This window comes from Lissotriton helveticus, chromosome 8 (assembly GCF_964261635.1).
Source record: "Lissotriton helveticus chromosome 8, aLisHel1.1, whole genome shotgun sequence".
NCBI classification, from domain to species: Eukaryota; Metazoa; Chordata; class Amphibia; order Caudata; family Salamandridae; genus Lissotriton; species Lissotriton helveticus.
In genome coordinates this window covers 1179830448-1179858172 of record NC_136069.1, presented here as the reverse complement: position 1 = coordinate 1179858172, position 27725 = coordinate 1179830448, and positions in this window count along the sequence as shown.

Sequence of the window (27725 nt, the reverse complement as noted above, 5' to 3'; positions counted from 1 at the left end):
GGTCGCGCTCAGTGTCCCTTGTGCTTCGTGTCCCGCTCTCCCCAAGCGATGAAGAGTGGCTGCAGAGTTGTTTTAAGATTTATTGGGGCCCTGGGCGCAACATATTTGGCGCCCCCATTCAGAACACCCTTTAATGAGCTTAAAATATGTAATAAAATTAAAGCCTGCAGGATAAAAGCAACATTAGAATTAATAAAAGTGAAATCGAGTGAAAGATCACATTATCAGGGGCCCCTTGAAAGGTGGGGGCCGTCGACAATTGCCCACTTTGCCCTTGCCATAAAACTTCTCTGTTGCACAGGATGTGCGCTAGGCCTTATGGGGTGAATTTTTGCTTCTCGCATATGGCATCTCTATAACCTGCATACACGGAAATTTGAATCCAGCCATCAGCATCTCTGCAGCACTGCAGAACACCTCGTGCCCTAATATTTCTAGTTCACCTTGCCTAGCTACTATGCTTGCTTGCTGCTTGCTTGTTGGAGTTATTGGGTTCTCTTCATGTTTTCTGCATCCAGCTGCACCTTTGGACAGTTCTGCTTCTCTTGTTCACTGGCCTGGCGTGGTGGAGGAGTTTTTCCTAAACTCCAGGGAGCAGGTTTACAAGCCCAAGTGGCGCAAGGGGCTTGTAAATCTGCCCCCAGATTTTTTCCTTCAACCACGCAATTAATACTCATTGCACCTCTGGGCTTCCTGTTGTGATATGAAGCCGGAGTCTCTTGCTGGAAGTAGCAGGCCCTTTGTGATATGATATGATATGATAAATGAGACTTGTCAAGCTCAAGTTCACCTACGGTTTCTTGGCGCTGGGGTGGGAGGACAGTGCGGTACAGCTCAGATGAACTTAGTTGTGAGCTAGTGAGAAGAGCCAAGTTTTCAGAGATTTTCTAAAATGGGCGTGGGAAGGAAGGATGCGGAGTGCAAGGGGAAGGGAATTCCAAAAGAGAGGGGCCTGGGTGGAGAAACGCAGGCCTCCGTGTTTTTTACGCCTGAAGGAGCAGGGGGTGAGAAGATGATGGTTGGAGGAGCGGAGAGCACGTGGGGGAACATATCGATGCAGGAGGGAGGAAATGAAAGAGGGTCCCTGATAGGACAGGGCTTTGTGAATCAGGCAGCCAAGTTTGAAGAGGCTGCGCTGGGCAACTGGGAGCCAATGGAGGTTCTTCAAGAGAGGCTTGGTGTGGGTTGATCTTGGCAGGCTGTAGACCAACCTGGCTGCTTGATTCTGGATAAGTTGGAGGCATTGTGATTGATATGCTGGTATGCCTACATAAAGGGAATTCGCATAGTCAATGCGGGAAATAACAAGCCCCAGGGTGACCAGTACAAGAGCTTTGTGAGAGAGAAGTCTACTGATTTTGCGGATACGGCGCAGATGGTAAAAACAGGTGGATACAACTGACTTGATTTGCGCCATCATAGAGAGGTCCTTGCAAATGATGATGCCTAGGCTCTCAACAGTGTCAACAGGGGAAGGAGAGGGGCCAAGTGAGAGAGACCAGAAAGAAGAATTCCAAGGGTTGCCATGGGGACCAGTGAGAACTAACTCAGTTTTATCGGGGTTGAGTTTGAGCTGATTAAGGTTCATCCAGTAGCTAATGAAATTTATGACAGAGTGAACGTTTTGTATGGAGGATGGGGAGGGGTCGATGTTAAAGATGAGCTGAAGGTCATCAGCGTAATTGAAGATGGTGACAGATTTTTGTTGAAGCTCCGAGATGAGGGGACGAATATAAAGATTGAAAAGAAGTGGTGAGAGCGAGGAGCCCTGCGGGACTCCGCAGGTGAGATGGTTTCCTACTGAGGAGAAAGGAGGGAGGGAAACTGCCTGAGCACGATTCTGAAGAAAGGAGGTGATCCACTTTAGTGGCAGCCCCCGGATGCCGGCGTGCTCCACACGTTCGAGTAGGATGGTGTGATCAACAGTGTCGAACGCTGCCGACAGATCCAGGAGCACCAAAGCCTGAGAGATGTTCTGGTTTGCCCCCTTTCTTAACTCCTCATGGACGGCCAAGGCGATGGATTCAGTGGAGTGCTGAGGCCTAAAGCCAGCCTGGTGAGGGTCAAGGAAGTGGGTAGATTCAATGAAGGTGCTCAGACAGTTGACCACATAGGCCTCCAGGACTTTGCCCAAATAGGGGAGGAGAGAGATTGGTCGGAAGTTAGAAGGGGTGCTGGGATCTGCTCCGGGTTTTTTAAGGATGGGTGAGACCACAGCTGTTTTGAAAGAGAGGGGAACCACCCCTGAAGAGAGAGAGTTATTTAAAAGAAAGAGAGGGGGCGTGGGAATATTGCAGTAGATTTCACGACTAATATGAGGAGGACAGCTGTCCTGGCGGGTGCCCGACTTAATTTTCCCAAGAAGAGAGAAGAAGGTATCTTCAGTAAGTGTAGGAACGTGGAATAATGAACGGGGTTGGGGGGGCACTGAGGGATATGGTATGGTCACAGTAGTGGGGATGCTTGTTTTGATTGTTGCGATTTTTTCAATAAAATAGCTATTAAGGGAGTCGCAGAGGAATTGCGATGGGGGGATTTAGCGGTGACACGGTCAGGTTTTACCAGCTCATCCACGATGGAAAAAATAGTTTTTGATTTGCAGCTAGAATTAAGTATTTTCGCAGAGAAGTGTGTGGATTTAGCCATCACAATGGCCACTTTGTAATCCTGCAGGGCCTTTAGGAATAAAGTTTTTTTGGAGGGGCAGTAATGAAGCCTCCACTTGCGCTCCAATTGGCGCAGAGCGAGCTTCCTGTCCCTAAGGTCTTTAGTAAACCAAAGTTCGGCGTCGTGGGGTCTCTTTCTTTTAAGGGCCTTGAGAGGGGCAAAATTGTCTCTCGCCTGGGTCATCCAAGAGGCGAGAGCTTGAGCCTGCACATGAGGTGAGCATTGAGGATCCGAGAGATCAGGGAAAGCGGAAAGGGTAGAGGTAAGGCTCGTACAGATGGAGGGAATGTCTACATGCTTCCAATTTCTGACCATGGTGGGAGTAGCTGTGTGTGATACGGTGGTGGTCGGTAGACTGATGGAGAAAGAAACAAAATAATGGTCAGACCATGAGCAGGGAGATACTCGGAGGTCGAGAATGTCCAGATTTAGACTCCAGGCCTGATCCAAAGTATGCCCTTTAATGTGGGTGGCTACTTTGATCTGTTCTGAGAAATTTAGCCCAATGAGTAGGTCCGTGAATTGTTTAGAGCAGGGATTCTCAAGTGGGTTATGTGACCAGTAATTGAAATCACCTATAATAAGGAGCTTGGCATGATTGACCACCAGCTCTGCAACCAGATTACTGAAGAATTGGACTAAATTTAAGGAGGGGTTAGGTGGCCGATAACAGAGAACACATGCCAGCGGGAAATGTTCAGAGTGCAGTGTGACTGCAAGGATGTCAGCCAATGAGTGACGGGAATTGTTAGGTAGGTGAAGATGTACGGGTGGGCAATGATGGCAGCAACTCACCCCCCTGTCTTCCCATTTGGCCGGTTTGCCTGGAGGATGTAGTAGTTATCTGTGCATTAAGAAGACTCTTCATAGCCAAAAAGACAGCCCTTTACCACTGGCCCCTTCAGCTCACAGTCTGCCCTCTGCACACACACTGACACTGTCTCTTAGCTCACCGTAACCTTAAAAAGGACTCACTTTTACTCAATTGTTTGCAATGTATGTGCTCTTTTGAGGATTAATATACATCTCTGGCATAAAGTCACAAACAATCACAGGTGACACAAAGGGCTCTGCATTACTTTGACAATTCTGTGAGTTATCTGGGCATGTAAAGTACATGCTCTTCATTTGTGTATGAATTTCTTTTTCTAGTCACAGAAGTGAATGGATCAGTATCTCCCTACCAATTTCTCAAGATAGTTAAACCTACAACACAGACTTTATGCCTACAGCAGTTCCACAGTGCTCCAGCCCTAGCTGATAAGACTCTCTGGTCATGTTGCTAAACCTCCCAGCCTCATTGGTCTTCTAGCTCTGCAGATGACTGGATTTGTGTCCCAAGGCAGTGCTTCCAGAACATCCAAGCCCCTGAAGTGACAGGATGTGTGTCCCTATATCAATCCACTGAGCCATCCAGTCATGGACAAGGGAAGCTTTGAATTCCTGTGCATATCACTGATTTACTTATCTATAGAAGTGACAGGCTCTGTACCCATGGGTTGAGCTTTTAAAATGCCAGACTTAGTGCCTGGGCCACTCCTCTGAAACCCTAGCAGTGCCAGTCACAACCTGGCCCCTCTGCTCACACCCTGGCCCGTCTGCTCACCCACTGTGCTCTGTACCCTCAGCTCACACCCTGGCCCCTCAGCTCACACCCTGGCCCCTCAGCTCACACCCTGGCCCCTCTGCTCACACCCTGGCCCCTCTGCTCACATCCCAGCCCCTCTGCTCACACCCTGACCCCTCTGCTCACACTCTGGCTCCTCTGCTCACACTCTGGCTCCTCTGCTCACACTCTGGCTCCTCTGCTCCCACACTGGCTCAGCTGCACTGCTACTCTGCTCAAACCTTGGCCCCTCTGCTCACATCCTGGACCCTGTTCTCATGGACTGGGCCCTCTGCTCACATCCTGGCCCCTCTGCTCACACCCTGGCCCGTCTGCTCACCCACTGTGCTCTGTACCCTCAGCTCACACCCTGGCCCCTCAGCTCACACCCTGGCCCCTCAGCTCACACCCTGGCCCCTCTGCTCACACCCTGGCCCCTCTGCTCACATCCCAGCCCCTCTGCTCACACCCTGGCCCCTCTGCTCACACTCTGGCTCCTCTGCTCACACTCTGGCTCCTCTGCTCACACTCTGGCTCCTCTGCTCCCACACTGGCTCAGCTGCACTGCTACTCTGCTCAAACCTTGGCCCCTCTGCTCACATCCTGGACCCTGTTCTCACGGACTGGGCCCTCTGCTCACATCCTGGACCCTGTTCTCACGCCCTGGGCCCTCTGCTCACAACCTGGCCCATCTGTCATCACGTGGTCTGTCACTGAACTTCGTCCCTGCCTACCTGCAGCAATATGTCGATTTCCTGGCCACTTTCATTTTTTAGCTGAAAGCCTTGCGCTGTCTGGGTTGCTAAAGACATTTTGGAGACATTCAGAAAGTTGGTATAGGAATGCATTCTGCCGGTTGCTTACAGTTAGCTTGGGGTTTGTAAGTCACATTGTCATGCTTTATATTAGCTGGCTTTATTTGCTTTAGACTGTCCAGCTTGAGTTAGTCTCTCCCGTTGCCCAAACTTTTATTACTATATTCTTCCACAAACTCACTTTGTGTAAACAGGTCTTAACATCTTGGTCTTATCTTGTGACATTCTCGGTGTATTCAAATGTCAAGCTCTCGCTTCAGAGGGGGTTTTGGTGTTTACTTTTCTTTCTCTAACTTCAAAATGAGAGAATGTATGCGACAATCCTGCTGGGCATCCATGTAAGAGGACAGGGTGTAGGATTTTTTTATCCTAGCACATAAAAAAATGAACTGTGCTGATTTTTCAAAATAGATTAATATCAGTACAAATGAAGCAATTTTCTTTTAAATTCTAAAGTGTGCTGGAAACAAATATTTGAATATGATAAAAACACATCGATACACTAGGTGATTACTTATGCACACATTATTTTTTGTGTGGAGTTTTACCCCATTTTGGTATAAATGTAATGCTCATTTCAATTGAAAATGTGTTGTCTGTAAGGGTAGCGCGCTACCACACCATGCATACTCCACTTTACACCACTCCACTTCGCTCTATGCCCTTCCACTCTGACACGCCACTCTACTGTACAACATACTACTCCACGCCAAGGCACTCCACAACATGCAATGACACTCCACTTACCCCACACTACTCTACCCCACTCAACCCCTATCTATTACACTCCAATGCACTCCAATCTACCCACCTCCGCCCCAATGTACCTAACCCCACGTTCCATTGCATGCACATTACACAGAGACACTGATTCATAGTGTGTAAATCAATGTATAGGAAATGTTACACCAGACCGAGGACTACAAGTTGTAGGAGTCACAAGTCATCCATACTTGTAGACAGTATAGTTTAAAAGTTCTTGGTCGGAAAAAGCACACACTGAGAATTTAAAATGTAACTCCATGGTTGGGGGTTGGCTTTAATAATAAGAATTGATTTGTACCCAAGTTAAACCTTTTTGCAGCATTAGGATAATGAAAGACTGGAGGGGAAATTCATAATGCTCCAATCTATACCTTGCAGTTCTTTGATAGTTAATAGCTCACTTTTCTATATTAGGATTTAAACGTATAAACTGCAAGTAACAAAAGGGGCTCGCTGACAGAAGCAGTAATGCAGTGATCTATTTACATTGCATGCACTTTGTGACCTGCATGGTTCACCTTCTTTGCATCAAGCATTTTGACCTCCTCCACTACTTTGTAATGAGTCAAAACTGCCACTAGACAAAAATCTGATCTCTCTGCAGCTAGTCCATCAATCTGAGAGTTATCCAGCCAAAGTGAAGCGGAGAAGCCAGTATTGATCCCAAGTTTTCTGGTAACACATTGTTCAACCACTAAATGTACATAATTCTCCAAGTCCACCATAACACCTCCCAATCCTTGACCGCTACTCTGCACGCATCGGTGCGGCCCTCTGTCACACCACAACCAAATATTTTTGACCCTTGGGAAAATATTTGCGAGTACCCATGGTCTATTGTAAATGTGATTACATGCAAATGTGTGTGAATGGGACGCATATCTGTTAAAACATTGACATGGCAAATGGTAAAGAAAAAGCAGGAGAGTGGCTGGATTGTGTGGGGAGGTGCAGATAAGTTCAGCCTAATGGATGCTAATAATGAAGCACCGGAGCACGTGCCTATTTGCCTAAACTGGAATCACTGGTAACTATTTGGTTGTTTTTCCTATTCGAGTATCTGGGCCAGTCCCATTCATTGTTTGTAATTCTTAGAGCCTATGCTAACCATCTTGTCTTCAATTGCAGGATTGCAGTCAGTAATGTATTTCGATTTGAATGGTCAGGCGTGAGTACCCACAAAGACAAGGTAATTCTGTTTATGTTCCGCATTGGATTTGGGGGGTGCCGGGTAAATAGATTCACGATCTGCACCCCTTTTTCTTTTGCAGGTTTGTGAGACCGTGCTGCAAATACAGTTGTACAGGCAGACGTGAGTACAGGCAGGACAAACAGGTAATTGTTTGGTAGAGTTAAACTGTGGTGCATCTTGTGTATTGTAGTTTAACAGCATATCTTATCCATGTTTTCTCTTCTGTTGTAGGTTTCGCAAACAGTACCCCACACATTTGAACGGGAATACGGGAGTACAAGCAGAGCAGGTAATTGTTTGGTAGCGTTACACTACAATACACAAGATGCACCACAGTTTAACAACATACCTTACCCATGCTTTCTTCTGTTGTAGGTTTCGCAGACAATACCCCACACCTTTGAACGGGCATACGTGAGTACAAGCACAACAGGTAATTGTTTGGTAGAGTTAAACTGTGGTGCATCTTGTGCATTGTAGTATAACAACATACCTTAACCATGTTTTCTTCTGTTGTAGGTTTCGCAGACAGTACCCCACACATTTGAACGGGAATACGTGAGTACAAGCAGAGCAGGTAATTGTTTAGTAGAGTTAAACTGTGGTGCATCTTGTGCATTGTAGTTTAACAACATACCTTACCCATGTTTTCTTCTGTTGTAGGTTTCGCAGATAGTACCCCACACATTTGAACGAGAATACGTGAGTACAAGCAGAGCAGGCCATTGTTTGGTAGAGTTAAACTGTGGTGCATCTTGTGCATTGTTGTATAACAACATACCTTACCCATGTTTTCTTCTATTGTAGGTTTCGCAGACAACACCCCACACCTTTGAATGGGCATACCAGAGTACAAGCACAACAGGTAGTTGTTTGGTATAGTTAAACTGTGGTGCGTTTTGTGCATTGTAGTATAACAACATACCTTACCCATGTTTTCTTCTGTTGTAGGTTTCGCAGACAGTACCCCACACATTTGAACGGTAATACGAGAGTACAAGCAGAGCAGGTAATTGTTTGGTAGAGTTCCCTTATGGTGCACATGGTATATTGCTTCATCACAAATTCACAATGTGCTGTAACAATCTTTACTTCTATTGCAGGCTCTACGGACTGTGCTACATTTAAGTTTGAAAGGGCAGGGCAGTGGACATTAAAATCTACGCAAGTACACTCTACGTTTTGCGGGTGATTCCTTGTATTATGTGACAGATTGCAATCATGAGCATAGGCATCAACTTTAGCCATGTTCCTTTATTTTGCAGGCTTTGTGGCATAGCAGGCTAAACCCAGTTATCACCAATATGTTCAAGCGCAAAGTTGTACCTTCTGCAGAGTGTGATGCTTCACCACAAAGGAAGAAATGTTGCCTTGTATTCAAGGAAGATTGGATGAAAGATATTGGTGAGGCTGAGACACAGAAATCACGAAGCAAGGTTCGTTTGCAACTTGGGGAACTCTTTCAATACAGTCCAGACGTGGGCTTGATTTGCAAGATTGTTGGGGACTTTTCTACAGGGAAGAAATGGAGTGATGGCTGGAAACTGGATTACCTGAAACACCATCTAACTAGCAAAGTTCACTAGTCTGCCATGGTGATATTGAGAAACAGGAGTGCTGCTGCCAGATTTGGTTTTGGAGTGCAGGCAATGCTGACAGAAACTGCCACTGACAACGTATATAGAATGGAAGTAGTTGAACAACAAAGATCCCTGCCTGAGGAGATAAAGATTCTCATCAACAATGTGTTGCTGGCAGTTAAGATGAATACTTCAATGTTATCTGTACAAGAAATCCATGATCACCTAGCTTTGTATGTGAAGATACCAGACAGCTGGAGGAGCAAGAACTATGCCTTTGAGTTCCATGAGCGGTACTAAAGGGGGTGTGATGGACGGAGCATCTGAACCAATCAAACACTCACACCCAGTCAAAAGATCTGGGTTTAATCCATCACCGTTCTTTAGCCTACTCTGCCACCCCAGTTCAGACATGGCCATATGCAAATCAGTCTGACCCTGTGCCTCATGGGAACAGTCCAGCCCGAACTGCCAAGCCATGCCTTCCCTGGACCGGAAACAAGTTTCCTAGGACGGGTTTCTGGCATTTCAGCCGTCTTCGGCCAGGCTTGCTTGAATCCAGTGGCAAAGTGAGCAAGGGACTCACGTCTGAGCATACCCTGCCAACTTATGGCGAACAAAGCGGTACAAAAGGGGTGGTGATGGACGGAGCATCTGAACCAATCAAACACTCACACCCAGTCAAAAGATCTGGGTTTAATCCATCACCGTTCTTTAGCCCACTCTGCCACCCCAGTTCAGACATGGCCATATGCAAATCAGCCTGACCATGTGCCTCATGGGAACAGTCCAGTCCGAACTGCCAAGCTGTGCCTTCCCTGGACCGGAAACAAGCTTCCTAGGACCGGTTTCTGGCATTTCAGCCGTCTTCAGCCAGGCTTGCTTGAATCCAGTGGCAAAGTGAGCAAGGGACTCACGTCTGAGCATACCCTGCCAACTTATGGCGAACAAAGCGGTACAAAAGGGGGTGGTGATGGACGGAGCATCTGAACCAATCAAACACTCACACCCAGTCAAAAGATCTGGGTTTAATCCATCACCGTTCTTTAGCCCACTCTGCCACCCCAGTTCAGACATGGCCATATGCAAATCAGCCTGACCATGTGCCTCATGGGAACAGTCCAGTCCGAACTGCCAAGCCGTGCCTTCCCTGGACCGGAAACAAGCTTCCTAGGACCGGTTTCTGGCATTTCAGCCGTCTTCAGCCAGGCTTGCTTGAATCCAGTGGCAAAGTGAGCAAGGGACTCACGTCTGAGCATACCCTGCCAACTTATGGCGAACAGAGCGGTACAAAAGGGGGTGGTGATGGACGGAGCATCTGAACCAAACAAACACTCACACCCAGTCAACAGATCTGGGTTTAATCCATCACCGTTCTTTAGCCCACTCTGCCACCCCAGTTCAGACATGGCCATATGCAAATCAGTCTGACCCTGTGCCTCAGGGGAAAAGTCCAGCCCCAACTGCAAAGCCGTGCCTCCCCTGGACCGGAAACAAGTTTCCCAGGACCGGTTTCTGGCATTTCAGCCATCTTCAGCCAGGCTTGCTTGAATCCAGTGGCAAAGTGAGCAAGGGACTCACGTCTGAGCATACCCTGCCAACTTATGGCGAACAAAGCGGTACAAAAGGGGGTGGTGATGGACTGAGCATCTGAACCAATCAAACACTCACACCCAGTCAACAGATCTGGGTTTAATCCATCAGCGTTCTTTAGCCCACTCTGCCACCCCAGTTCAGACATGGCCATATGCAAATCAGTCTGACCCTGTGCCTCATGGGACCAGTCCAGCTCGAACTGCCAAGCCGCCCGCTAGGAGGGTGCCTGAAGTTACCATGTTGAGGAAACACTTGCGAATGTGAAAGAGATACAAACTGAGGCCATGCTAGAAGAGTTAGTAGTGTGGCAAGAAAGTACTGTACATCTGAGCGATGAGGTATGTTGGATTGATAAGTCAGGAAAGCAGAGATGGATGTTGCCTGATGCATATGTTTTCCTGTCTTAACCATGGCCCATGGCCCAGCCCATATTAGTGCTAAGTGTATTTTCAAGTTGTTAGACCTTGTATGGCAAAATGACAACATTTCAAAGACTGCTGCACATTTAGTGAAGTACTGCGTGGTGTGCATGATGCACAATCCTGGAAAGAGTACCCCTACACAGCCTGGTAATTTTGCATCACCCACTTTCCCTTTTGAGGTCCTTGATATGGATTATGTAGAGTTAGAAAGGTGCAATAATTTGCAGTATGTTTTGGTGGTTGTCTGTGCATTCAGTAATTGCGTTGAACAATACAGAACAATACAGCCATTACAACTGCAAAGGTACTCCTGAAGGAGTTCTTTCCTCGGTTTGGCTTGCCCCATTTGATCTGGAGAGATAACTGAAGTAATTTCAATGTCAAAGTGATTCAATTGATTTGATATGGTTTATGCATTAAGCAGAAGTTTAATGCTGCCAATCATCCACAGTCAGCAGGTTTGGTTGAGAAGTACAATGGTACTCTCAAACTCAAATTGGCAAAAATTCAAGCGACCACAGGGTTACAGCGGCCATATGGTTTACCGTTAGCTCTTTTGTCAATGGGAACAACAGCACATTCTAGGACAGGATTGTCACCGTACGAGGTCGTGTTTGGACGCCTCTGCGGTTTTCTGATATTGAGTACCCGTTGTTGATTGACTATCTTTGCCAGTTAACTGAAAATTTGTGTTTTATTCACCAACATGTCCGGGAAGCCCTGCCAGCTACACCAGAGAGACCCGGACACGACATTCAGCCTGGGGACTATATCCTTGTAAAAACATTTCAGTGGAAGAAGAGTCTGGAGCTATGTTGGAAAGGACCAGAGCAGGTCCTCCTAGCTACACGTACAGCAGTCAAGGTCGCTGGCCGTAAGAACTGGGTACATGCGACTCACTGTTGCAGAATACCTCTACCTTTGCCATATGATCAGTGGGTGAAGGATGGAATAGGGTAATCCGAGTGCAAGACGGTGCCTCGGTTTGTCTCCTTCAGCAACGCTAGGCTGACCTGGACACGAACAAATGAGGAAAATGATGAAGTGCTAAATGCAGCAGTTCCTCCGGAAATACGAGCTATCCAGGGACCTCTTTTTATTGATCCTTCTGTGCCTGGTGTCACTAGGTACAATTTGTGCCCTTGGCTGGGAGAGAGTGCACCAAAAGAGAAGAAAGATTAGTTGGGGATGAACTGTGTAAGTCAGGTTGTACTTTGCTATAGTACTGAGTTAGTTTAGGGTTATGAGAGATTTGTGCACTGTTTGAACATTGGACAGGATAAATCAAATGTATCCCCTTGGGGGTATATTATCCTGATTGACGTGGGAACATGAGCTTAAGACAGAGCAAGCTCCACCGCCGGTGCTCAAGTGCGCCAACGTTTTTGATGAACAATAGGAGCCAGTACCAGTGAGGCTCTGACGGACAATGGGAGCATATATTTCTCTTGTTTGCAATTAGTCCCCATTTCATCCTTTGCCATGCATCCCTTTGGCAGAATGGTTGCTGAGGAAGAGCAGCCTGTGATTCTCCCTGTTCACGCATATATATTTTGGTCTCCGAAGAAAAAAGTTATATGTGCTATTTTTGTGGTTTTGTTGCTATTAATCTTGGGTGGGGTGTCATGGGTTTTGGAACATGCTCAGACTGTATCATCATGCAATAATGAGAAGGCTTTCTGTCAAGTTTGAGAAAAAAGGCCAGCCCCAAGTAATATCTTTTTAGATACACACAATAAGTTTTTCGGAGAAGGGACTGCTTGTTACCCCACTGATTCGGTCACCAGTTTATGGACTGCATGCCCATTTTCTTTAGTGAATTATATATATACTGAACCCCGTGATTTTGTAGAGATAAAAGGAGTATTTGGATCTGGTTATTCCGGACCATGCCTGTATCTTCAAAAACCCCTGGGGGAGGGCTATCCTGGCTGTGATAATAACACCTATTGTGATAATTTCTATATGGAAGAACAGAACATTGATGGGTTGGCATTACAAAGAATTGACCATCCCCGGGCAGGCTGGTTATTATCCTGCTTGTTGTCCTATTATCAATAGTACTGACACGTCATTGTACATAAATTGTTCTGGATTAGTGATGCATAAGGAGACGATCTCTTTGGTAAGGGCAGATGATCCAAGCACTGTCGGAACGAATACTCGATATTCTGCTGTAGATCACGATAGACTGAGTTATGCACACCCAGGTTTCTTCTTTTTGTCTAATGGAACTTATTCTAATATGCATAATGGTACAAATGATGTGGCACTTTGGATGGTGCTACCTTTGGCTGGTCCTTGCAAACATGCCAAGCCTAAAGTAAAGTGGGTTAAAAGGACACTAACAGGAATTTTGTGAAGGAGTGACAGATCTTGAAGTCAATAACTATAGTAATGGTATCACTTTCGGAAACATTCTCTCCTGCATAATTAAATTTGGTGGTACTGCTATGGCCATGGGAGAGAGCTAGAGAATACTTCGGATGTAAGCTGCAGATATTGTCTAACTCTACAGTAGCAGCTTTACGTGACATCACCACCTAATTTGAAAGTATGCAAATATATTCTGAGCAGACAAGATGTGCAGTTTATTTTATCCTAGCTAAGAGTGGTGGTGTGTGCACAGTAGTAGGAGATCAGTGTGTAGTCGGGATCACCAATATTGCAAAGAAAATTACCCAAAACGTTTTAGACATTCTAGAAAATGTTAAAGGTATGGAAAGTGGGAACTGGAGTCGGTCACTTTTTGGCAGTTGTGGCTGGATCCTTGAAAAGGTGATTATTTTTGTTGTAATTTTGGTCTCTGGTTGTGTCCTTGTTCAGTGTCTTCCCTTCTGTTACTCTGTACCACCTTTTTCACTATATCGATTCATGACACAAATGCTGCAATTATGTTGCAGAAGGAGGTAGACGATCTGATGCAAATGGATGAGGGCATCTTCGAGACTGCTTCTCTCCTTTCAGCCTCTCTTCCTGATGTTGAGAATATAGAATGTGTATAAAATCTGATTGTATATATGTTTGTTCTTTCCTTTCGATACAACGTGGTTAGCTCATGCTAATAGGAGGGCCTGTTAGAATAGAAATGATTTTGTTCTTGTATTGCTCTATGTAATTTAGCATTCATTGCACCATTTTGTATTTGAGTGCCATTTTGAATCATGATTGAAACTAGTCCTTTACTATTTCCGAGAAACAGCCTTTTCTAGGTTATGTTACTTCAAAGCTGAGTTTTGATACACTAATGAATGCACTGTTCTTATTAGCGCATACCTTTCCATTTAGATAGAGACCTTCTTCCCACTTGTCTAGTGGAGGGCACGGGCAGAATGGCCTTGTCTGATAGATAGTGTGTACCCAGCTTTAGAATTGAAACTTACTCCCTGTATTTCTCTGTTCAGCTGCATCTGCTCTGAAAATTCCATTGTGGGTGTGCCTTCATTGGTCCTGAAATGTACATAATTTATCTTTATGCTTGCTGAAGTCAGTCCCTCTGCAGCACTCCTAGCGAATGGGCAGACTGGGCTCCACTCTGAGTGTACCTGAATAAACAGTTATTGGTTTGTATTCTCTACTGTCTGATCAACTTTTCATTTGATATGGAAGGCTGAGAGTTGGTTGTGAGTGACCCGGGTGACCCTAATCGTGACACTTTCTTCATTGGGCTAGCTTTGATGGACTAATAGCTTTATATTCTCTGATCCAATTATTGGCTGTTTTTACTCCCAAGTAATCAGTATATATATATATATATATATATATGCAGTTAAGCACTTTTTGGGAACTAGGTCGATTACACTATGGTCACATACTCAAATGATTCTACGTATGGTGGAAAAATGTTTAACTAGCAATTTTTTCCTCTTCTATGCCAACTCTACCACCAGACATGTGGCACTGCCATGGGGACCTGCTTCGCCCCCAGCTATGCTAATTTGCATATGGGCTGGTGGGAGGAGCAGGTCGTCCGGACGCAGTATCAAAAAGAGTGGGAGGAACACATAGTTCACTGGAGTCGTTTTATAGACGACCTATTTGTGGTGTGGAGGGGCACAGAGCGCGAAGCTAAGGCTTTTATTAACAGTCTGCAAACCAATGACCTAAACCTCTCGTTCACCAGTTCCATTAGTAGGGACAGTGTTAATTTCCTAGACCTCAAAGTTTATGTAGAGAATGGAAGGTTACAAACCAGTCTCTACCGTAAACCTACAAGCGGCAATACCCTGCTGCACGCACAGAGCTTTCATCCCTTAAACTTGAAGTGTAGCATCCCCTATGGAGAAAGCCTGAGAGTTAAGCGTAATTGCAGTACCCCAGAAGAGACAGCAAAAGAATTAGGGGTGCTTAAGAGAAGATTTACTGAAAGAGGGTACCCTGAAAACTGGATCGATCAGGGAATTCACAAGGCATCAAAAAAGAATAGAGAGGAAATTCTGTTTTCTAACCAGAAGATTGCGCAAACTAAACAGAGCCAGTGTAGGTTTATAACTACATTTTGTAAACAACACGTTGAGGTGAGAAGAATACTCAACAAGCACTGGCATATCATTAAGAATGACCCGATTCTTGGGAAGGAGGTAGACAGGCGACCGCAAATCACCTATAGAAAATCGAAATCCTTCAGAGATTCCCTAGTGAGCAATACACTTAAAAAACCACGTCCAAAGAAAAATTGGCTATCAGAGAAAAATGGCTTTGTGAAGTGCTTAAAATGTAAGGCATGCATGCATGGGGTAAACTGTAACAAGTACAAATTAGGCCTTTCTGACAGAGTTGAAAAAATTAAGGGCAAATACACATGCAAGACAGATTTTGCTGTCTACGTGCTGCAATGCCCTTGTGGCTTGCGGTACGTGGGGAGCACAATCAATGAGGTGCATAAACGCATCTTGCAACATTTGAGAGCCATTAAGAATTCTGATAGATCCTACCCCGTAGCATGGCATTTTGAGAAGTCGCACAATAAAGACACTAGTGGTCTGACATATTATGTGATTGACTCAATTCCTGCAAGCCAAAGAGGTGGTAATCGTCTAAAAAAATTAAGACAGTTGGAATCTCGCTATATAATAAAGCTAGATTCAAAACAACCGAAGGGTCTCAATATGGAGGAAGATTTACACACACACCTCTAAGTTATAGTGAGTGAATACAATGAGAGAAGCTATCTGTAACCGATGTATTTAACTGTTCACGAATAAGAAAATCTTTTCAGACAGACTATTAGACAATTAACTGATTTGGTTGTGCACAGTGTTAGTAAGTAATGATATTTAAAAATGAGTTTTGGTAAAACAGATGGTTTAACCTTAGTATTGGTATCTAGTTAAAATGTGGCATGGTTAAGCAGGTTAACGTATTTAAAAGGATGTATATGCTCACTTGAGCCTTATTTGTGCAAGCCTACGCTTATTTACATATTGTATATGCCCACTTGGGCGGGAACATAGTCGTACATCCTTGTGTTTGTCGATAAAGTTTGTTGACAGATTTTAAATGTACGCGCAAATATATGCAAACATGTTCGTTTTACGAATTAATTCTAAAAGTTAACACAGAGATGTGATTTACATAATCATCATGTTGTTTTGCCGCAGAATATTAATGATCCTGCAAACACTGTCATGATTATACGAAAAACTACGAGTCTGTCTTTCATGTCTGTTGACATGTAGTCCATTACGTGTAACTTCTTTATTTAAAAATGGCCGCGCGCTTTTTCCTCTTGTCCAGTGAGCAAGACTGCTTGGCAGTCGAAACGCGTTTGGCGGCGGCGGAATAAAGAATTCTTAAAATCCCACAAGTATCGTTTTCCTTTACCTGATTAATAGGACTTAGCCCAAGAAGTCCTTTGCAACGATACAACTTTCGATTTGGAGCGGGCAGGAGATGCTTGAGCAATACCTTTGATATATATATATATATATATATATATATATATATATATATATATGCACTAAAAAACCAAAGGTTACATGGACGTTATAGTTAGTTCAGATTTTACTCACTCAAAACCATAGAATTTCAGCAGTTAAAATTATAGTTATCTCAAGTAACTATAACTCGTGCCCTAAGGTAGCTATAACTCACGCCCCCACCATGCAGTTTTCTCATCAATGATTTCACTGCAAATGTTGCAGTGATATTATCAATGATGTCATAGAAGATGTAATGAGTAATGTAATATGTGAGGTAATAAGCAGTGTATCTTGGGCGCAAGTTATAGATACCTTAGGGGACAAGTTATAATTACTTGAGATAACTATTATTGTTGAATTTCTATAGTTTTGTGTGTGTAAAATCTGAACCTAACTATGACATCCCTGTAACATTTGTTTTTTTAGTTCATTTCTACATTTTTTTAATGCTATTTTCTAACTATAATAGCCCCTGTAATCTGGGTGTCTGTTTGGGTGTGTGAGTGGTTGTGTATGTGTTTAAGTGGGTGTGTGAGTGTGTAGTGGGTGTCTCAGTGCATGTATGACTGGCTGTGTTGGCCTGTGAGTGGGTGTGAGAGTGGCTGTGTGGGTTTGTGAGTGGGTGTGTGTGGCTATATTGGTGAGTGAGTGGGTTTGTGAGTGCCTCTGTGTGTCTGTCAGTGGGTGTGTGAGTGGTTCTCTGGGTCTCTGAGTGGATATATGAGGGGGCTCTATGGGTGTGTAAGTGGGTTTCTGGTTCTCTGAGTGAGTGTGTGAGTGGCTGGATGGGTGTGTGAGTGGTTTTCTGGGTCTCTGAGTGGGTGTGCGAGTGTCTGTAAAGGTGTGTGAGTGAGTGTGTAAGTGGGCATGTGAATGTGTGAGATGGTGTGTGAGTGTATGTGTGACTGGCTGTGTGTATCTGTGAGTGGTTGTGTGGGTCTCTGAGTCAGGTGCGGCTGAGCATCACCCTACTAAGCAAGTTGAAAAGGAAAAAATAAAATGATAATATTTAATTGCAATTATCATTTTATTTTTCTGTTGTTGCTCAGCTGGGTAGGGGCGGGCAATACAGGGATGGGCTCCCACAGAATTGCTAGAGGAGGAGTGTTTCACACTCTATTAAGTGTGTATGATGGTTTGACCAACCATCTTGCCCTGGTCAAACCACCATGCACACTTTGTATGTTCTCCCCCCAGGCTGCATTAAAGCCTGGGTGGAGAAACATGTCCAGTCCCCATCTGAGCACCGAACCATGGCGCTCGGACCAATCACAACACTGTATTGCAGCATTGTGATTGGCTTAGGGGAGCCTGGAAGCATGGGTGCTTCCTGTTCTTGCTTCCATGCCCTGGAGTCCAGGAAGCGGGTGAAGAGAACCGAGATGTGATGGCTGCACACAGGTAAGTGATTGTTTAATTTTGTATCCATTCCCTCCCACTTCACCCGGTGACCAGCCCCCCCACCGTCATTAAATAGCAGGTGTCACTGCTCTGAAAGGGTGTGTGAGGGGCTGTATAGGTGTGTGAGTGGGTGTATGAGTGGTGGCGTGGGTGTGTACATGGGTATGTGAGTGGGTGTGTGAGTGCCTCTGCGGGTCTGTGAATGGGTGTGTGAGTGGTTCTCTGGGTCTATAAGTGGGTGTGTGAGGGGCTGTATGGGTATGTGAGTGAGTGTGTGAATAGTGTTCTGGGTCTCTGAGTGGGTGTGTGAGTGGCTGTATGTATGTTTGAGTGGGTGTGTGAGTGGTTGTGTGGGTGTGTAAGTGGATGCATCAGCGAGTGTGAGTGGGTCTGTGAGTGGGTGTTTTTTTAAAATAAATTTGGTTCTGGATCCCCGGATCTGCCATGGATTCACACAGGAGGCCACGCTGAGTGCTGTGGTGGATCCGTGGATCCTCGCGTGCCCCCCTAAAAACATTTTTGGAAAACTTCTTGCCCATGAGGGGTCCCTCACAGACCCCTTCCTTCAGTCCTGTGGGGTCAGAATACCTCTATCCTGACCCGCTTATGTCCTATTTACACTAAATTTCACCCCAGGACATGTGTCCTGATTGACAAAATGGTGGCCACAACTTTTCTCTCAGGCTGCGACCAGCCAATCACAGCATTTCTGTTGGTGCGTGTATCCACAGCAGTGGATCTGCATTTCTTGGTATACATAAATCTTTTTTCTTTAATAACTCCGAAACTATTGGACAGATGTACAAAAAATTACAAAAAGCACTCTTTCTGGACCTAGAGAAAGCTTTCTGCAACATTTGGTGTAATTCTGCTCAGCAGTTGGGCTGTAGTCGTGTCTAAAATCCCTATTTGAAAATGCATGGGGAAAATACGTTCTGGGACCCCCCTTCTAATATATATATATATATATATATATATATATATATATATATATATATATATATATATATATATATATATATATATATATATATATATATATATATATATATATATATATATATATATATATCCTGGTGTGGTGTACTGGAAAATAAAAACTCACCTGCACTCTGGGTCTTCCGTGTTCTTACTCGTCGATGGCTGAGGATTGATAGCCTGTCGCGATAGCAGGAATACAAGTGCGGAAATATATATATATATATATATATATATATATATCCAACACACCGCCTCTCCTCTCATGCTCTGGAACCACTCCAGCCAAGAAGGGAAATAACGGACACGGACCAAATAACGTGCTCCAAGTTATTTAATAGAGGTGCAGGTTCAGTCTCATGACGTTTCGTCTCGCAAGAGCCTTGTTCACATATACACAAAAACTGCAACTCCTGCTACTTCCACCAGCAGCGGCGAAGAAAGAGAAACGGACCACTTCGTTCAGGCAAGATGTTTTATTCAACCATACATCCAGTACAGCTACGGCAGATGACGCGTTTCGGGCTCGAGAGCCCTTGATCACATAGAGACTGTGTGTAAATTCATCATTTTTGAATGCTGCTACCTATCCGCCCAGATCACAAGGTGCAATCACGTGTCAATAGAGCTAAAAGGCAGACTTATGGCATAAAACAACAAAAGAAAGAGTTTTTCCCGTATTTGTATGTTTATATGTCTCCTGCCGTACATTCTCCTTACTTTATAAAAGATGTATATAAAATATGTATATAAAAGATGTATATATATATCACACTTGTTAAAAGAACTCTCAGACTTGAGATTTGTTTCATGCTTAGCATATTTTGAATTGTATCTTACATATTGTTATCTATATCATGTTAGGAATCAATTGCACTATACAGAGCTTTGAAACGTACAGCAACACATAAATATGCTTATGGCCCTCATGCTAGAATCAGAATGTAATAATAATAAGTCTAGTTTAAAATGTCTGTTTTCATGGTTACTTCGGTTACCTCTGCATTATAGCGTCATATTCCAATCGCGAATAGCACTTTAATCGAAACATTCTTTTTTTCTTTTTTTTTAGGGCAACTAGTCCATTTGTCTCCTGCCAGTCTGCTTCTCCCTATTAACTAGTTGGCATCCAACAGTCAATGCTCAACACTAGCCACTGGTGGCTTTTACCCTGTAGCAACCATCCTTAACTAGTGTGAAAATGGAGTGTTTTAGGACAGCCATTACTGGGCTTCCTTTGAACAAAAGGGAATAATCTGGATGGAGGCATTGAGGAAATACCTGTCATCACCGCATTGGAAAACAAAATAAAGTCAATCAGATCCAGTATAAACAAAATTAAAATAATCCTTATTTTTTACTCCATATTTCTGAGTTAATTACAAAGAGAATGGACCTCAGATAAATCAGAATATTGGAAATATGTAGTACATTTCAAAAGTTAACCTGAATGGGAGTTAGCACATTTCTTTGTGAAAGTATATTTGGTGCAAGAAGAGTCGCAAGAAATATGTGATTTTTGTGACCGTGGAGTTTACTGCATAAATATTCATGTGCAGCCCTTCCAACAGATCCCACCATCTGCGGCATAATTTGCAAATGTTAACAAAAAAATGTTTCTTGCTCCAATACACCAAAATGTACAAATGGTGCAGCAGTTTGTGACATCCTTTCCAAAGGTTAACAGATCACCTTTCAGCTGCTTGTTGCAGTATTCAGGTGCTAATTTGGTACTAAAGAGGTGAAACATTTGCCCAGATATTCTTAACGTGTGTTAAAATAGGAAACAATACTGCAACAGAATGTTAAGAAGTCCTGCACACAGGCGTCCCAGGCTTGTGAAACTCACTCCTCATTAAAGCTTGTGGATACAGTTACACTGAGTGTGACCGTTCCAAGATGGCCTCCATGAATAAGGGCTCATTCGATACAATCGTTTTTTAATGTGTGTCATTCAGAAATACGTTTTGTGACCTGACCAATAGGCTCTATAGAGAAATTAGGTCTTGAGGAAGATACACTTAACATGAGTCTAATCATTATTATTATTGTCCCAAGCCAATATGGCCGACACGGATCTATCGAGAACAGCGTCCTTAACTTATTAAGTTTAATTTTACTTTTATAATTTGCCTATTTTGAAATACATGATAATGGGCGAACCAGGGCCACTTGTTTCTTCCAGATAGGAACTTGAATTTCAATTATTGGGAATATCGGACTCTGAGAAGGTAGATCTGGTCCGGTCTCTATGTCGATGTTTGGTACGGTGGTTTACTTAGTGGATGCCCGCCCCAAGCGCGCCTGATGCCTCCAGTACTGGGATTTCGCTGTATTGAGTAGACGTATTCGGTAAGAACTGCAAGGAATAGTATTTTAGTCTTACTGGGCTAATCTTGAATTACAACGGTTGTTTAATACGCCAATTTTGTGCTTTTTCAGCTGCTTGGGTCCCGTAATAACTGAAGAGGAGGACACCATCTTTAGTGAGGCGGGGAGAGCGCTCTAGTCGCGCCTCCCTCCCGCCCCCATTCTCTCCCTATAATATGTGTAGGCCGGCCAGACGGCGCAGCGGGCTGGCGCAGCGGGCGCGCCGGATGCGCGCCGAAGCCGTGCCTAAGCCAAGCCCGTCAGCGCCCGTCCGCGCCAAGACCGCGCCGGGCGCTGGGCATGCTGCCCAGAGACCTTCAGGCATCAGGTACGATAGGAACCAACTTCTTGCACTACGTCGTAATTCCTACAACTACAGTAAGGACTGCCTCCCTATTGATCTCCTTTCAAGCCCCGTCTTATGTACACACTGCAAATGGACGCCTCCTGCGATAATCCTTGAAGCTCCCGACTCACCTCCCCCATTACAATCTAATTCCACTTACTTTAAGGGTGGTCTTATTAATGCTAGGTCTCTATCCTGTCATAGCCAAGACATACATGATTTAATTTTAGGACATGACTTGGATGTTCTCTTTGTCACTGAAACCTGGCTTAATGATTCATCCAATCCTGATCTGGCTACGGCCCTTCCTTCAGATTTCACTATTTTCAGGCGGGACAGACCTCTGGGGCGAGGCGGCGGGGTTGCATTCGCTATTAAGAATACCTTCCCTTGTCATACATTTGATCTGGGCCATCTTAAAGACTGCGAGGCATAGGCTTTTCGATTCAAATTAATGCCTCTACCTCCTTCTCGGGAGGACTTATATATCGTCCACCGGGCAATGCTACTTCCTTTTTGGACTCCTTAGACGATGTCCTTGGAGCTTTTATGCTACATTATCCTAACTTCACTCTATTAGGAGACTTTAATATACATTTGGAATCCTGTGTTGACCCCCATACTATCTCTTTCCAACATTCCCTAAATACCTTTGGTCTATCCCAACTAGTCACTGCTTCTACGCACCTCGCGGGCCACACTCTGGATGGCATCTGCTCCAATCTCATGACTCTGACCACGTCTTCTTCTATCCCTCAAATCTGGACGGATCACTGCTTTATTCCATTCGATATTGAGATATTAGCCTCCGCCCTTCCTAGAATGAATCGCCCCCATCCATCCTTTTCAGTTAACTGGAAGAAGATGACTGAACGTATCAAACTGGACTCTCAAATTTTGGCTAAGGCCCCAAAACCAACCGGCGATGTTGAAATTGACTCTCGCAATTTCCACGCCTGGATGGATCAAATTGTTTTAGACCATTCCGATCCCAAAGTCCATCAGGCAAAATGTCATAACAGAAAGCCCAACGCACCTTGGTTTACCCAGATTTTAACCGATAGCCATCTTCTATGCCGTAAATCAGAAAGAAGCTGGAGAAAATCTTATGATGAGATTGCAAGAGCACTTTACGTTCAACAGAGGAAGCTATATCACTCCAACATAAAAGCAGCAAAAAAGGAATACTTTACTAAGGCCATAAATGAAGCCCACCAAAAACAAAAAACTGTTTTTACAATTGTCAAGTCTTTTACCCACCCCAAAGCTCTCACGCCTGAAATTCCACCGTCTGAAACCCTGTGCAATCAAATAGCAGACTTCTTTGTGGATAAAATCGTCATCATCCAGAAAGACTTTCCTTCTCCCCCGACCAACTCTTATGAGGTAATGGATAACTACCCCCCGCTTTGCAGTTTCAAACCTGTTTCCCTTCAACAAACAAGCAAGGCAATGTTGGCATGTAAATCAGGAGCTCCCACTGATTCTTGCCCTCCTGGCATTCTTCATCACCTTATCGAGGCAGTAAATCCTTGTATTAATTTAATCATCAATGAATCCCTCGAGCAAGGGATAGTGCCCAACGATTGGAAGAAGGCTATTGTGAAGCCCCTGATGAAGAAGCTGAACAAATCTCCCACTGACCTCACGAACATGCGCCCCATTTCATTACTGCCTGTCCTTGGCAAGATCACGGAACAGTTAGTATATGAACAGCTAAAAATATTTGTAGAGACTCATAACATCCTGCACCCTCAACAGTCAGGGTTTCGCCCCGGTCATTCCACAGAAACAGCCTTGATAGAACTATCTGATTCCATCAAGTTCTTGCAGGATGAAGGAAGGCAAGCCGTCCTCATCCTGCTCGATTTAACAGCAGCTTTCGACACTATCTCTCATACTATTCTGATTAATAGAATGCGAGAGATTGGCGTGACTGATACAGCCCTGTCATGGGTTAAATCTTTCCTGTCCAACAGGTCCCAGACTGTGTCTTTGGGTCCCTATCTATCCAGCGAAAAACCAACTACATCAGGAGTTCCCCAAGGGTCCATATTAAGCCCCCTTTTCTTTAACATCTATATGGCCCCCCTCCTCGCTGTGATAGAATCTCATGGGATCCTCGTCACGTCATATGCTGACGACACACAACTTGTCGTCACCATTGATAAAAAGTGCTCGGACGCAGCTTTGCGTTTCCGGACCTGTCTTTCTGATGTATTTCAATGGTTGAATACAAACCACTTGAGGTGTAACAGTGCAAAGACTGAAATCATACCGTTAGGAAAAAATCTATCCTTCTGCCCGAAGGACTGGTGGCCCATAGGATCAGAGGCCCCACCTAGTGCAGCATCTTCCGCGCGGAACCTGGGCGTGCAATTTGATTCTTCCCTTTCCTTCGACGATCATGTCAGGATCACTGCTGGTCGATGCTTCGTACTTATCAAATCTTTAAAGAAATTCTTTGACTTCCTCCCCATTGCAGCTAGAAAATCAGTCGCGGTAGCCTTAATCCTCTCCCGACTTGATTACTGCAACGGGCTAATGGTGGGAGTGAAAAAGTCCACCCTGAGGAAGCTTCAGAGTATACAACACGCAGCCGCCAGATTGGTCCTGAAACTCCCTAGAAGGTCATCTGCCTCAGCTGCATTAAATTCCCTACACTGGTTACCACTCCATAAAAGAATTCTTTTTAAACTCTTACTTACCGTTTTTAAAGCTCTGAAAGGCACAGGGCCTCATTACCTTGCAAAACGCTTCACCTTTTACAACCCCTCACGATGTTTGAGATCCTCTGGAACAAATCTCATAATGATTCCCAGGTTCAAGTACAAGACTAGGGGTGGGAAAACCTTTACCTTTTTGGCAGCAAGGGCATGGAACAACCTACCCGTCAACTTTAGACTAATTGAAAAAGAGAGTAAATTCAGAAAACTCCTCAAGACTTGGGTATATCAACAACCTGACACCTCTGTACTAGCAGCCATTTAGTTCCAGACCCTCACCACTTATCATCTATCACTTATCTACTTCATGCTTGCACAGCGCCAAGATGCTCCTTCCGGAGCGATAGTCCGCGCTTTATAAAAACCCATAAATATCAACAAAAAAAAATGTTTTGAAAATAGCTGGATTAACTAACAGGTAACCAGCCCTTCAGTGAGTCTTGAGCCACACCTAGCTCACTCTGTGTTTTAAATAGGGACCTGCTGGCCTTATTTGATTTATATTTTTCTGTCAATACTTTTTCAGAAACGCATTTATCAAGAAATGAACACTGATGCCCAGACTTTAGCTGGAGATTTTAAGGTACTTAAGTGAAGTCCTTTCCCAGTTATAATCGACACTTAGCAGTACCAAACACTGTTTTTGACGAAACCCCATTGTCCATTCATTTTTATAGGATTGAGAACCTGCTGGTTTTCGTGGGAACTATCACCATTTTACATTGTTTAGGGTAAGCAAACCCATAATGGGCAGACTCTTTTAAGACATTCAGGTCTAGCAACAGTTTAAATATATATTCATTTTCTTTTTGTAGGGTCATCGACAAACCTTTGGTTGCCCTTCCCCCCTTTTTTGGTGTCCTGATGAAGACTCGCACGGCCCAGGCATAAATGACCGCATGGCCTTAAGACGAGTCGAAACGTCGACGCTGTATATAATAACTTGGACCTTGTTGTTTGTTGTATTGTTGTGCAAACATTTATGATATATCTATTCTTGAAATAGATGAGACATTTCACTTAAATAACCCAGTGGCCAGGTTTCATAGGACGGTTGAATGTGGACCCGTAACTGTGTTGTTAATCAATTAAAATATCTTATGTCACTAATTCTTGAATTTTTTCCTTTCTAATCACTTTACACTTTCTTTCTGCACCCCTTTGCTGTGTTGCACGCTCCATTTGAGGCAACCATGATGATCTGTAATGTGTTGCAGTTCTAAAAAATTGTGGTATTTATTTGACCAAGAGACAATGAATTAAAAATATTGCTCTGTGTTAACACTGTTGCTTGTTGTTTGCCCATATCGTCATATTATTCCATGAAAATATACATTTATGGATAGAGCTGATCAAATGTACATGCTCCTAAATTTGCTTAGTTATTGACTTCGTACGGATTTATTCAGTGCATAAAATATAGAGGTCTTGGACCATTGTTTTTTCAATAACGCATGATACCCAGGTCCAGTACCTTTTCGGTTACCCCATTACTTTAATGATTTCACTAAGTGAGCAGCGGTCTTGGGGATGTTGTCATTCTGCCACACAGGGTCTAGTAGTTTGCATATGCCCTTGGCGCTAATGTGCGCTCGCCCATGCACCATAGTGACTACAGGGAGGACATAGGCGACCGGCAGCATCCACCTTTGCTTTCCCGACTTATGCGTCCAGCACCCATGCTCGTCTAAACGTGCTGTGCTCTCCTGCCATATTGGTAACTCCTCAATTGTTGCCTCACTCTGTATCTCTCTCACACTGTCCAGTGTATCCTCGAACATAGTAACTTTGGATACCCATCTAGCAGGACCTGCCACAAACATCTTTTTATCTTCGTTCGATCCGTCTCCTTAGCTGTTTGATCTGAAAATTCATTTCCCCTTCCCACATCATCAGTAATTGCCTTCTGGGCGCTGCACTTCACTATCGTTAACTTCTTGGTGAGTGTCAGATCTGAGAAAATCCTACGTATCAATCTTTAACCCGTGTGAAGTCAGGAATCCTCTCTCTGCCCAGAGCCGCCTAAAATTGTGGGCAACTTCAAAGGCGTACTGGCTGTCAGTATAAATATTGACAGTCAGTCCCTCACTTAGCTCACAAGCTCGAAGAAGGGCAACTAACTCTGCAGATTGGGCTGATTGATAGGGAACTTGTGATGTCTTGACTTCTGTGTATAAGGTAGTGATTGCATATGCCGCAGGTGTTGTGCCATCCGTTAATTTGAAAAAAGAGCTATCGACATATAGCTCCCCTTGGGGTCCAGATCGGGGAACATCAGCCAGGTCTACCCATCCCTTCATCTCTTCCTCAGTCCGGAAAATGCAATCATGTATGTGTATTTCCTCACTTTCAGAAGGGAGGGGTAGTAACGTGGCTGGTTTCAGGGTGGCACATCTATTGATTGTGATGTGTGGTGCAAAGAGGGTCAGCTCATAACCAGTCAGACGTGCACTGGTTAGGTGCTGTGTCTTCGTCTTGTTCAAAAGTGTATCCACAGCATGAGGTACCATGACTGTGAGATTGGTATCAAGGACGAGCCCTGCTGATTGTCGGATAGAGACAGCCACGGCCGCGACCACTCTTAGACAGCTCGGGAGGGCTCTTGCGACGTTGTCAAGCAAAGCAGAAAAATAAGTACAAGGCCTCTGCTTACCTCCAAAGGCTTGTTTAGGGGTGTAAGAGGTGTGGCGCAGTGGCCAGGGCGTCTGACACCGGAACTCGGGGGCTCACGGTTTGATCCCCGGTGCCTGCAGAAGATCAGCCCAGCACCATGTGACTCTGGGCAATAGCTCACCTAATCTTCCCGATGGCCCCCAGCACCTTGACACCTTCAGGTAATTGTTTGCGCTATACAAATACTGGACAATTAAGACAGAAGGCGCGCAACCAGCCGTCTCGCGTACATACAGCACGAATGGCTTAGTGTAGTCTGGCGTACCAAGCACAGGCGCCGAGCAAAGCGCAACTTCTAATTGCCGACAAGCTTATTGACATTCAGGCGTCAAGGGCAAGGGTTCATACACATCTTTAGTGGTTAGCTGCAGCAGTGTCTTTGTTAGTAAGGAAAGGTTAGGTATCCAATGGCGATAATACGAAGTAATGCCAATGAAAGCTCGTACATCCCTTTGAGTCTTAGGGATGGGCATTTTAACAATAGCACTAATGCGTTACGGTTTTAGTCTCCTTCCCTCCTTCCACAGTAGGTGACCTAAGTAGGTGACCTCCTGTCGGCAATATTGGAATTTTGAAAGGGAAACTTTATGTCTGTGATGTGCCAAATGTAGCAATAATATAATTGTTGCGTCTTTGCAACCTTCTTCAGTGTCAGAAGCAATCAAGA